The sequence below is a fragment of the Aythya ferina genome (genome assembly GCF_964211825.1).
Source record: "Aythya ferina genome assembly, chromosome: 1".
Taxonomy (NCBI): domain Eukaryota; kingdom Metazoa; phylum Chordata; class Aves; order Anseriformes; family Anatidae; genus Aythya; species Aythya ferina.
The window spans coordinates 114,776,455-114,786,892 of record NC_140296.1 but is presented as its reverse complement, the minus strand read 5'-3'; the positions used below and the strand labels follow the sequence as shown (position 1 = coordinate 114,786,892).

Here is a 10,438-nt window from a genome sequence, read left to right as displayed (position 1 = left end):
CCACGGTGGAGCAGGTGGCCCTGCACTGACGGAGGCTGCCGCCTGGGGAAGACCCCTGCCGGAGCAGATTCCGGGCTGGACCTGTGGCCCGTGGAGAGGAGACCACGCAGGAGCAGGTGACCTGGCAGGAGCTGCTGCCTGTGGGGGACCCAGGTTGGAGCAATTTTCTCCTGAGGGATGGACCCCGTGGTACGGACCCATATCTAGGGCAGTTCTGGTAGAGCTGCTGCCTGTGGGAAGCCCACACTGGATCAGTTCATCAAGGACTGTATCCCGTGGGAGGGAACCCACAGCACTGGGGAGAACAGTGACCAAGAAGGAGTGGCAGAGAAGCAGTGCTGTAGACTGACCATAACCCCCATTCCCCTGTTCCCCTGCGCCACTCGGGGGGAGGAGGTGGAAGAGGGTGGATGGGGGGGAGGGAAGGTGCTTTTGGTTTCTTTCCTTTGTTTCTCACTTCTCTAGCTTGTTAGTAGCAAGCAATAAATCTTACTATCTCCCTATGCCGAGTCTGTTTTGCCCGTTACAATAATTACTGTGTGATCTGCTTGTCCTTATCTCGGACTTTGAGCACTTTTCATCTTATTTTCTCCCCGTTCCTCTTTGAGGAGGGGAGTGAGAGAGCGGCTGTGGTAGAGCTCGGCTGCCCACTCGAGCGGAACCACGACAGAAGGTCACATTTCATCGTACCGTGCAGACCTAGCATTGTTCCACGTTGACATGAATCAGATGAACACATTTCACGGGAGGTTTAGGTTGGATATTAGGAAGAACTTCTTTACTGAAAGGGATGTCAGGCTGCCCAGGGAAGTGGTTGAGTCACCATCCCTGGATGTCTTTAAAAGACGTTTAGATGTAGAGCTCAGTGATATGGCTGAGTGGAGGACTTGTTAGCATTAGGTCAGAGGTTGGACTCGGTGATCTTGGAGGTCTCTTCTAATCTAGATGGTTCCGTGATTCTGTTGCAGCCTCCAAGCTCACAGCCAACCACCTATTAGTCCGGCGCAAGGGACTTTTTTGGTCCTTGCACTAGCTGTTCCTTCACCTCCTCTTCAGGCACAAGGACACGCATCTCTTTCACGCTCCTTCAGGAGGAAACAAGCCGGGATAGATTAAAGCCTCTTTCTTCAGGTCAGTAAGATCCCCGCCTTTGGTTTCAGTGAGAATTCAGGCCCTAACAACTCAAGTGTCTTCTGGACAGTGTTTCTTCTGGGTAGAATAATTTCATTTCCCTTTGGAAGATTTACAAGGATGCAGTAACAGAAGCAAAAGGCATAAAACGGTCCCTGAGGCACAGGCTACTTTTCAGCCTGCTACAGGTATGATATCATTTCGGACAACTATGGTCTACATTAAGTGAAGTGTTCCAGCATGCTTGCAATCTGCCAAAGGCCAGAAAATGGGACCTTCATTTTCAGACCGTATGGAAAAGAAAACAAAGACAACAACAACAGGGAAGGAACTTTTCCTTCACCTAGTTTTTTTATGCTGCGACTCCTTCAGGTGACCACAAATAATTTTGCACCTCCCCCGTCCCCCTCCCCCCCCAACACACCCAAAAAAAAGGACATTGTGGCATAGAGGTATAATTCCAGTTCACACCAGAAGACATTCTTCTCACTGCAGTACAGCTAAGACCCACAAAGTGCCAAAAGAAATCACACAGAGACACACACAAAAAAAAAAGGTAACGTATTTTCAAATTAGTTTTACGCCTTGGCGTTATTTACTTGACTGATCTTGCATTCAGGGCTTGATCTATGTGGAGGGGAACATGTAATGCCACGCAAGGTTGTTTGGTTGTATGACTGACAACGGGACTTTAAAAGTTTGAACTGTTTGTATAGAAGCAAAATACAGAAGAGTACGCTATGCCCAAGGGAAACGTAGAAACTACCCATTGCGTCTCAGGTATAAAGTTTTCCCTTAAAAGGTGTAAGCAGCTGTTAAGGTGTAGGAAAAGGTGTAAGCAGCTGTTTGAGTACAATCCTTACGTATACGTGAACATTTTCCTCTCCAGTTTCCAACTTGGAGTGCAACGCTTTTCATCATACTCTTAGATCAGGATTCTGATTCTAACCATGGTTCCTAGTGCAGAGAACTTTTCCAGAGGAGAGAGAAGCAAAGCCGTCCTGACTGCTTTGAATGAGATGGAGATAGCAAACAAACGTAAAAGAAGAAAATAAACCTGTGGGAATGTTTTCAGATAATTGTCATAGTCCAAAAGCGTTAAATTGGTTCAATCCCTGAAAGTTAATTAGCGTAAACTCAGGTTGCATCACTGAACTTGAAGTAGTAGGATAGACTTGCCCCATCGCAGAGCCTCAGTCACGGATTACATTGCCATTGCCTCTAACTCTATACAAGAAAGAAAGCGAAAAGCACACCTTTCTACTTTATCAGCTACTGGCAAACCTAGAGAGAGAAAAAAAAAAAAGTTGTTATTTAAACCGTAAAGTTCTTTTAAGGCATTTCACCAAATCTGTAATATTTGGTAGTAAGCAGACAACAAATGAAAGGGAAGAGGAAGCAGTAGAAAGTACTTGCATGGCCTTAATTTATGTGGCAATTGACAACAAGAACGACTTGCAAGGATTTCAAAGTGCCTTCCACCATTCACCCTTGGGACTCTGGGGACCAGGACAGACAAATAATTAAATAAACATAAATAAATAAATAAATAAATGAAAGAAGGAAATGACCTTAAAGGCAATATTGCCATCATAGATTTTCATCTGTCTAGTCACGACAGATAAAGAATGACTTTTCTTGACTTTAATGTTATTTAAATTTGCATTTCTAGGGGCCCGGGAACGGGGCCCAGGAATGGTGTTTTCATTTGGACTACTCCTTTTAGAACTATGTATTGATCCCAAGTGACTGGGGCCTGGAATCTCTGGGTTAGCTGGACTACAAGAATTCAGCATCATAAATGAATACTGTCTGTTGTTCCACTCCTCCCAACAAACCATGGAAATATTGGCATAAAGTCAGATACTTTTAAAGAAAACTCACCATTGGGATCCTTCACATTTGATCGCTACTGTGTGGTTGTTTTTATTTCAGTTTTTCTGGGCACTTATTTCTTCAAGTCCTGAAGGTCCTGAGAAAGATCTATATGGCTACTTGCTTTTAAATAAAATAAAAATTAATAATAATAATAAACAAAAACAAAAACAAACAAACAAAAAAACAAAAACACCTCATCTCACTAGGTGACCTTGTCATCTGACTTTAAGAAACATAACTACTATTGAAAAATATGTGATAAAATCATGGGCTACCAATAACTAATTGAAAACAAACCTGAACTATGCTTTCTTCAGAATTCTAATGAATTCCCTCAGTACTTTGCAATAGGAATCTCAGTTCTAGATCAAATTGCCATTCTTACATATCCTCACAGATTTAACATTAAACCCTCATTTGGCTGCTTCTAATAAACCTCTTGCTTTTCAGGACTATTATAAACCTAGTGACCTGCCCTACTGCTAAATGCTTAGCATAGTTTATTCTGTTCCTGCATGATGTAAGTTGTTTAGTCATTTGTTCTTTATTTAGGAGGTTGATTACTACAAGTGCCATACAACAGCCAGTAAGATGAACCAAAAGCAACACCATGAAAAATGGGTATTATTTGCAGACTTTTTAAGGACAGTACAAAAGAACACTTGCATACAAGCAATGGGCATCATCTTATCACTTAAAATGCAATATATTAAATACAAGATTAGAACACAAAACCTACAAAACATTCAGCACAGTGCTTCTTCCCAGCAATTCACTGGGCCCCAGTGCTATTGACTTGCCATTTCATGAAACTGAGTTATTTAGCACTCGCAGTAGGTTAAGTGAGAACAGAAAGTGCAAAAGTGGTCCACTAACAAAAAGCCCATTCACTCTATTGAGCAGAAGTTCAGCTCCTTAATTTGAAATAGCTCAAATACAGAATTCTACCAAAAAGCAAAACCTGACCTGACTCCCTTAAACAGCTGATGTATTACTGCAAATTGTCATGTAAAAGTCCTATATAACCTGAGCCAATGTCCAAACTCACTCATGGTGCAATTCCTTTGACTTCAGTGGAGTTGTGCTGGCAACCACCTCAGCTGTACTTGGACCGGTGCCATTACTTATGCAAGGCTGTGCTGTGTGTCTTCTCTTGATAAATGCCAGCCCAGTAGAGCTCTCAAAAATAAAGAAAAAACATTCTTCAGAAATCACAACATGATGAGAAATGCAGATACACAAACTGCAACAGAGCAGATAAACAAGAATTTACAGCTGTGCTGTATCCAAGCACTTTGCCAAAGTCTTTTCTTGTATTTTAAAGAAAGATTTTAAAGTCATAAATAGCATAAGCTTCTTTCTAGTAAATGAACTACAATGTGAATCTTTCATCTCTGCTTTGAACCATAATTTTTCAATTAAAAATAGAAGAGGGGGGAAACAGATACTGACTGTCTTCAGAAGTAGAGCCCCTAGCTCAGAGCTTAACACACTTCAAGTCCTTCAGGTGTAGGACTTGAAAATATACTGTTCAAACTTTAAATTTTGAAATATTTACCGCTGCTGTGTTAGGTATGGAGTAAAGCAAAGCTTAGTCTCAGAAAGATGTGGTTATCAGTTTATGTTCAGGTAAGATGTCCATCAATTATAGTAACTAAGGGCTTTAGAAAGCCTTTAAATATAAACAGGAAGGCTCTGACATACTATTGTATTTAATTGGTGTGAATGATATCCATAAACTTGTAAGGCAGTAGAAGGTAGTAAACAGCACTTAAAAAAAACATGCTCTAGCACCAGACTCTCAAAAACTGACCAACACATGTCAGCAGACAGTGTAGCTGATCTGTACATGCAGATTCCTCCAGCAGCTCTATGAACTCCACATTTCTCAATTTCCATTTGCTGGAGCATTTTTCAAAACAATTCAGTCTGATGTATGTGTATGCATATGTTTATATTGCTATTATTATATTATTATTTTACTATATATACAAATATGTATATATATCTTACATATATGTTTATAGATAATATCCGTTAAGTTCCCCCTCCTTTTTTTTTTTTAACAAAAAATCATTTTATAAAAATTAGATGCTAGATGGAATCAATGAAGACATACATGTTGTTTTTTGCCTGCTTAAAGACAAATGTTAGCCTTGTACACTAAAATGTGCAATGAAGCTCTCATGCCTTCCTGACACAGCCGTCTGCTCTTTGCGATAACTGAAAATATACAAGGGATGTTTTTTGGTTTTATTATTTTAAAAAAATGCCCAAAGATAATGTAAGTAGCTGTATATGCACTATTGCTTAATAACTCCTAAAATAGCTGGGTGAAGTATATTAGTAGTCTGCTAAGACAATGTTGTTACAGTAAATTAGCACCAACCATTCTTTGAGGATATCTGAACTTGAATTTCAAAGGGATGAGAAAGAATTAAAGTAAATAATTGCTAAAATTCAGTGCCGCTAAATGCCCCCCCTCCTATCAGGCAGTACTGAGGACTCCCTCCCCTCATCCTACCCTTCTCCAGGTTGAACGGGCCCAGCTCTTGCAGGGCTCACTATTGGCCCTCTGGGTCAGGCAGAACTGGGAGCAGGGCTTCTCAAGGAAAAATGAGGCAAGAGCAGAGGGTGCTCACAAGGTGGGCAGGGTGCGGCCCTGTGGTCTCTGAACAGGATCAGTCTGTTGACAGTGACAAGGTGCTTTAATAGCCTGGTAAACATTGGACAAGAAAATGTAATGAGTCAGATCGAGCATCAGTTTGGGAAGTGCAGCAACCATGTTAGGCCAGCAGGACCAGGGGCTGGGCACATACACAGGCACAGTCACTTCCATGGCACAACGTGGGTGAATTCCTCAGCTGAAATGGTGACCTGGGCCAAGCACAGAGGGTATTATGGGTATTAAGCCCCCAGTGGAGCTTGTTGAGTAAATTAAGGCCTATGGCCATTCCCAGGGTCCACACACCTGGAGGGACACCATAGTGATGAGCCTTCAGTTTGATTTCGTACAATCAAAAAGGTTACAATCCTTTAGGTTACAATCTGGTGGTCTAGTTAGCTGTATCTAAACCAATCCAAGCCATATTTTGAAGTGCTTGAAGCCTCAAAATAACTGCAGAAATTGTTAATCAGTACTTATGTAATAAAGAATGATAACATATGGCTTTTTTTTTTTTTTTTTTTTATTCTTCCCGAAAGATTTAGTTAGCTAAATCATCAAAATTTGAACATTGTCTGACAGAGAGATCCCGTAAAATGACAGAGATCCTGTAGATGTCAGACACCTTTTAGCAAGAATATATTTATTATCACAATGTACTTACTTTGCTACCAGATGGAAGATTTAGGGAGGGAATAACAAACTTAATTTCATGAGCTGATGTGACACTAAGTTGCTTCTTCCTATTTAAAAGAATAAAGGAGAAGATGGTATATTTAGCTAAAGAGCAAATGAGCATTTGTGATTTTATGCAGTTAAAGCACAAGTCCCTGTATCCTTTTCTTCCATTTCCATAATGCCATCCTTCATGAGATTCTCCATCTAAAATCTGGTTATGTATCACTCCCTTAATACAAGCCTGATATCAATACAATATGATCATCTCGCTTTCTTGATATTTTGTAGGATGTGAAAGGGAATAGAAAAGTACCCTAATGTTGCTACTGCAAAGTCAGTATTTTAATATTTTATTTTATTTTGTTTTATTTTATTTTATTTATTTTTGATGCTCTTCTCAAAATCTCTAGGTAGCCAAAATGGTGACAAATTACAGATGTGGTCAGCAGTAACGTAATGTGACCCAGAGCTAGTTAAGAACATCACAAGAAGATGACAGACCAAAAATCCACTGCACATCCCACAAAGCTACTGAAAGCAGCTCTTCAAAAATAAGTATTAGCTTAGGAATTGGGCTTTAGGAACTGTGAGCTTACAGCAGACAGCCTGAGCTAAGAAGCTTTGCTCATTCTCCCAGCATCTAGTTCTCCTGTCTGGCACTCGCATCGCACCATACTCTCTTCCTTTAGCTTCCTTCCAATTGCTTCAGCTCTAGCAATATGCAGCTATTATAAAAACAGATTTGTTTATTTTACCTCCTTTCTACTAAGCTCCTGGAGTGCTGCCTTGCTGTGAATATTTCAGACAGGTTTGCTGTTCCCATTATGTCAAATATGTGCACATTATTCTTCTCTGTCTTCTGGCAGACAAGAGTGCACATCTGCCTTAAACATTTTTTCTTTTTCTTTTTTTTTTTTTTTTCCCAGTGGCAATCAAGGCATTCATATGTGAATGGTGTCAGATACACCACCCTAGCAAGTGAGCTGCTCTTCTGCCTGCTCAGTGCAATCCATCTATGGTAGCATTCTACTCTATAATCACACAAGCTTTTCTACTGTATGTATTTCTAAGCAGACTACCAAAATAGTGTGTGTGTGTTTTATTATTTTTGTTTTGTTTTGTTTTGTTTTTTAACCTTTCCAGCAATTTTCAAAGTAGCAGTTTAATACATCTTTCAGAATTTGCCCAAATATGGCTTCTATTTTTGATCACTATATTGATGGTGTTTAGTTTAGAAACATGGAACGGATATGAGTCTTCCAGGTCAGTAAATCTGGTCCCCTGCTACTGTAAACAAGGATGTCATACAATTCTGCTCATCAAAGTATCAAATTTCATTCTGCATAGATTTTAATCTTTTTTAATCCCTCATTACCCCTGAAAGACATATGTGAACCTTGTATCATCATCTCAGAGCCACTGAAAAATTCATGCTGCTTGCACTCAGTTCTCTGGTTTCATTCCTCTCTCTTGTTTCCCTTTCTTTACTTCTAAGTGATATACTATAGGATTTTCAGCCTCTAAGAAAGAGACTCCTTCCAAATCACGTCTCCTCTTCCATTTTACAATTCACCCTCTATGATTGCAGAAGGCCATTCCAAACGCAGTCTTCTCCACAGACATGCAGAATGATATTAATACCAGCCTAATTCTTTGGAAGTAATTTGCCTGATGCTTTTGACTTTTCCATGGTCACAGCTTAGTGTAACTGGTTTTTGTGTGTGCTATAGCTACAGTCAGGCTACAAAACCCAGTTCTAATGAGACAATGAAGTCTATACCAGTTCAGTATCCAAAGCTGAGGAGCTACTGTAGACAACTGCTGCTGAATAGATTTTATTAGCACCTGGGATGACTGAGAAATATGCGTTGATGCTGTAAAAAATAATTTGTAACACAATATGGTTGTCACATATTAAGGTTCTTAAATTCCATGGCAGCAGGTGAAGAGTTAAGAAATGTTAGATTATGAAGTTCAACAGCAATACGAGTTCAAAAACATAATACAAAAAGCACCAAAACAAATTAAAAAAACAAAACAAAACAAAACAAAAAACCCACACAAAACAAAACACAGAATACTGTTAACTTTAGACAGATGTCTGTCAAGTGGGCTGTGTAAAGCAAATTGGTTTCAGCCCAACTCTCACCTGAAAAAACATCTTCATACTATAAATTTGCACAGAACGGTGATTTCAGAAGAGACAAAGATTGAATAGATGTTTTGTGCCACATCTTTCATGCCTATAGGCAACACTTCTTGGACAAGGTTGATGTATTTTGTTAAGAAGTAAAGACAAGGGTGTTTATCTTCCCTCCTTGTATCCAGCTGTTTTCTGGACAGGAGCAAACAGAGATGAAACACTTTCCAGGCAGAAGTTAGTCGGGTGAACTGATTTGCTTCAAGTTCTTTTTATATGCTTATATCTCAGACTAGGTTACAGAAAGATATACACATTTTTCAAAATTAAGGCTGCTATTGAAGTGTCATGTGAAAATTTTACCATTTACATGCAAGATAGCCTAGCATACAGGGACACGGGGGGAGAAGACAGAAGGGTTTAAGTATATGAACACAAAATAAAATTGTAAAAAGGTCATTTACCTTTTACAGAGGCTAAACCTCAAGTATTGGCTACCCATTTTTTTTTTTTAATTTTATTTTATTTATTTTTATTCTTGAAACACTATTTCATACGTATTACTTATTTAGATGTATACTCATATCTGAGTCTGAAACTCAGATATGCATATCTTAGTCTCACAAGGTGTTTTTAAATAAGAATTAAATTAATATTTCATTGTCAGAACATCTGATTTAGTTGTTTGCTAACATTCTGTGTTTTATACCTCTCCATGCACAGAATTAAAATGCATAAGAAGGGTTGAAAGAAATTCAAAGGTTATTCAGAACCTTACAAACATCACTCACAAGAGTTCCATTTACATTCATAAGGAGACTGTTACTTTTCCAGTTTTCATCCTGTTTTCCCAATAATATTCCTCACCTAGTAGAAAATATTATGAAAGAGGTACAAAAACATTTTACTGTTTAAATGTACCATTTTGCTGCATAGTCTGTTTATTTTCCTTTTATTCTTTCTTTACTTTCAAAAGAAGATCACAAATATTGCATAAACCTTTGGTTTAACTTCATAATAATTGATATGAAACATTCAGGATGCTAGCATGGGAAACAAGAAGATAATGGGTAGTTAGCAACAGTGGTGCAAGGTTAGGACCAGAAAGCATCTGAAAAGTAGGCAAGGTGCATAGAATCTTAACTAAGAGTGAAAAACCTAAAGCAGAAATGCAGTCTTCATGTTGAAATAGATTAAAAAAAAAAAAAAAAAGATACAATAAATCTGCAGCATTATAAGAGCTGTACAAGAGAGAAGATGAGTCCGCAGAAAGGTGAGTCTACAACTATGCTGAAATGCATAAAACACAGCATGTACTGTGTCTACCTGAAAAATAAATGCCTGTTAACAATAGTGGGACTTACATGAAAAAGAAAATAAAATAAGATTATATCTGGTAACTGAATTTAGGGAAAAAAAAAAAAAAAAAAAAAAAAGTGACCTAAGGCCAAAACAAACAAACAAACAAAACAACAGGAATTAATATGTTGACAAGGCTGTTACTCAAATTTGATTGTCTCATCCCTGGTCTGTAAAAGAAAGCCAGCATTAACAATAAAAGTTACTTGCACAATGAATGGCAAAGTTATATGCAAACTTCAAGGTGAACTTTTTGAATTACAACGATTGTAAGGAGCTGCAGCAAGTTGATCTGCCAAGCCTATTAGTATTCATCAATCCCTGTGTGAGCAACTTCCCTTTTGTACTGTGATTTCAAACTTTTACAGCTCCTCGAATGATTTTATTCACTGTTCTTATTACTTTTTTTTTTTTTTTTTTTTAAATGGATAAAATAAATTGCAAAATAAAGGACACAATCTAAACAAAAGTGAGCTTTCAGTCTCCTCACTAAGAATTGCATGGCATTATTCCTAAAGCCTCTTTGGAGAGTTAGAAAACAAAAATTGTCAACATCCAAGAACATGCCTACGTTTTCTTCAGATTAC

General features: G+C 38.5%; 1 long non-coding RNA gene across 2 annotated transcripts in view; it reads right to left on the bottom strand.

Annotated features, from left to right (window-relative positions):
- Nucleotides 1-479: 479 nt before the first annotated feature.
- The window catches only part of LOC311437961, a 32,115-nt gene continuing 22,156 nt past the window's right edge, over nucleotides 480-10,438 (bottom strand). For both annotated transcript variants that reach the window (XR_014693858.1, XR_014693859.1), the window contains 4 exons: nucleotides 6,339-6,417; nucleotides 4,058-4,188; nucleotides 3,016-3,129; nucleotides 480-2,415 (listed from right to left, as the gene is read on the bottom strand). This is a non-coding gene — a long non-coding RNA (uncharacterized lncRNA). The remainder of the gene's footprint in view (nucleotides 2,416-3,015; nucleotides 3,130-4,057; nucleotides 4,189-6,338; nucleotides 6,418-10,438) is intronic.